Source organism: Triticum dicoccoides, chromosome 1A (genome assembly GCF_002162155.2).
Source record: "Triticum dicoccoides isolate Atlit2015 ecotype Zavitan chromosome 1A, WEW_v2.0, whole genome shotgun sequence".
NCBI lineage: Eukaryota > Viridiplantae > Streptophyta > Magnoliopsida > Poales > Poaceae > Triticum > Triticum dicoccoides.
The window spans coordinates 230,381,254-230,384,329 of record NC_041380.1 but is presented as its reverse complement, the minus strand read 5'-3'; the positions used below and the strand labels follow the sequence as shown (position 1 = coordinate 230,384,329).

Sequence of the window (3,076 nt, the reverse complement as noted above, 5' to 3'; positions counted from 1 at the left end):
TAACCTCCTTCATTGTTTGATGAATCTATAGAATTTTTTGTGATTCAATTCCACTGTAGCACGAGGGGCACCATAATCTACTCTTTTGCCGAGATTAGTGGAACGACAAAGTATATCTTCATTTTCTGAAAAATAGAACAAAAAACAGAACAAGATGCAGGGAGTGAGCACTCGTAGAAGTAAACTCCAAAAGGAGAAACTCATGGTCTCGTCATTTACAATAGGCCCAGTTGGAAAATGGCCTGTCAGGCCGTCGACATTGCTGACGTGGTGCACCGGCCGACATTATCGGTGAACCGTTGTCGGAGTTGAACTTGTTGATGGACAGTGATGGAAAGCGTCCCTAAGGCCTGAACGAACTGAGCATAGTCGGAGAACAAATAAGCATTTTAACATAAGGGCATCACATAATTAGTTACAAAATCTGAATTCAAAAACTATGCTAGATCTGCAGTTTTTTTCATGCATCGTCTGAGTTAACTATACTTTATGCGCAGCAGCAGCCTGAAGCCAAAAGAATGCAAAACTGTACAAACTAAGGTAAAAACATGTCCAGATCCTAATAACTTTGAAAGTCTGAGTCCTAATAGAACAGTTCAAATAGTTAATAGTCAGAAGAGGCTAATTAAGGTACTTGTATAAGGTACTTAACTGGGCATACATAATATCTAGGATCAAAGAATTTAGATAAGATGCCAAGGGTTCGTCATTCTATAAATGGAACTCACCTGAACACTAAAGCCATGGTTGTCATTGCATAGCTCTAGATTAATAATAAGGGCAATACCAAAAGATTTATGCATTAGTGCATGAACGAAGAGAAAATAAAATGACTATAATGTCCCATGCTATATGAACACCAAATCAGGGCAACAGAAGATCACCCATACAAAAAATGGAACTATGTGAGTATAAATTTTCAGGAAAACAATAGTATGGTGAGATGCATTGTGCACTAAGGATTATAAGCTCATGTATGTACATTTGAACAAATAGATGATTAAGAAAGGGAACATGCAACAAAAAAAGCTTTCGAAAAGTAGTAGTAATTTTACATTACCTCTGTAACAGAGGAAGTACAAAAATGTATTGGTTGGCATTTCCTCCGGTTGGCGAATTGCCTGGGATAAAAAAGCAGTAGCTATAATGATGGTGTTACTTTCTTGTGCAAGCACCAAAACTTCGCCAAAAAGTAAAATATACTGGGAGCATTACCTTTATTTTCCCTATAATCCTTGCCCTTGCTTCTAGATTATATGATGGCGGTGCAAGCTAGCCAACATCTTCAGATTAGTCCATCCAAAAAGCACCCCAAAGGTAACAGTTGGATTGATTGTATCATTCCTGAAACACCATTTCAGAAATTCAGTTGGTGCTTAATAGTAAATAGAAGTGCAGGACATGCTTATCACGCTTACTTAGGACTCATAGGCCTTATCTAATCCCTCTCCAAAGCAAATCATCCAATATTTTAAATAGCCCGCTATAGCTCCGCTATAGCCCGCTATATAGCCTTTTCACTAGGGTGCCGCTAAACGGTCCCATGTACAAATAGCCCGCTATAGCTCCGCTATAGCTGATTTTGAGGTCCGCCGCTATTTGGCAATAGCCCGCTATTTAAAACATTGAAATCATCTATTCGATGTGAAATAGGCAAGAGGTAGGCAAAAATGCTATATACCAAAGAGTATACGTCAATCTAAACTGAAGTACTGCTCACAAGGAACAGAGTATGATAACATGTCGTTGCTCACTCTAAAAATAAAATAAGTTGTTGGAAAGGAGGGGGGCTATTTTATTTATACAGTTTAGTTTAGTGATTTAGTACAAATAAGAACATGTCCAAACCTGATAGGCACGACAATCTCAAATCTATGGGATCAGTTTGGTTAGATCAGGATGAGCAGAAACGAAATGCACCATATACATTTTCAGTTTAATCAACAGATGTGCTATTCTCTGAATATGAACATCACACGGCCAATTTCTAATAGTACCCTACTTTTTTCTGTATGGCTCCTGTGATTTTTGAGTGCAAACCGATGAGATTAGCTTAACTAAATTATCTTAGAATCCCATAGAGACTACAGCAGCAGCAAGAAAGCATTATGGTTTTTCCCTAAAAAAATAAAGCATCATGGTTAAACTTATGCAGTTACCAACGCCTGTTTTATTTAAACAGAAGAAACTTAAATTAACTACAGTCTCTCACAATGCCATTAATTAGAGACTACAACAGCGGCAAGAAAGCATCACGGTTTATGTTTTGCAACTACCAAAATGTGAGCTCGTGCGAACAAAAGATAGTAAATTATTCAGCCTAGCATCATGGTTCAGTATACAAAATCTAAAACCTGAAAGTGTCATGGTTTATGTTTTGCAACTACCAAAATGTGAGCTCGTGCGAACAAAATTATGTTTTGCATGGAAGTATGGATTGAGAAATGTGAAACCTGAGCAAGAAGGTCCATGCTTTAACATGTAAAATAAATAAGAAGAGAACATCTCGAAAAATACAACTTGTCCTTCCGCTGCTTATCCTCTGATTTATGCATATGCATCCAGTAATATAATCAACCTGTACCAAAGTAAAATCATATGCTTGAGATAACTTGGCAGAGTATAAACAGAGAAGAATTCAAATGTACAACTTAGGTCTATCTCATGAAAGATGGGTGCTTACATCCAAATCTTCCTCGCGATTTATTTATGCAACCACAAAATTCTTTGAAGAAAACATGAGACTGTTATGATTTAAACTGATTTAGACTCTCATGTGCACTTTAGCCATTTTACTAATACTATTTTAAAAGCAAGAGATATTTTTAAACGACACTAACAGTGCAAGCTTAGATAATGCACCACAATATATAGATTCCAAATCAATTAATTGGCTTCTTGGACAATTATATCAATCTAAATCAATGAACCAACCTACAAGAGAGTTTTAGGCATGCAGTGTCACTACCAAATTTGAATTTACTACGGGCACCAATGAAGAGGGGCCAGCTTGTCTGGATTAGGAGAAGACGGAACAGCCTCTGTTTTTGAGCCTGCTAAAATCAAACATGTGTTA

At 37.1% G+C, this 3,076-nt stretch overlaps 1 long non-coding RNA gene across 1 annotated transcript; it reads right to left on the bottom strand.

Moving 5' to 3' along the window:
- Positions 1-229: 229 nt before the first annotated feature.
- LOC119278559 lies at positions 230-2,486 on the bottom strand. Its single transcript, XR_005137882.1, has 4 exons — positions 2,454-2,486; positions 1,216-1,344; positions 1,061-1,121; positions 230-359 (listed from the first exon to the last, which is right to left on the bottom strand). It is a non-coding gene; the product is annotated as an uncharacterized LOC119278559 (long non-coding RNA).
- Positions 2,487-3,076: the final 590 nt, after the last annotated feature.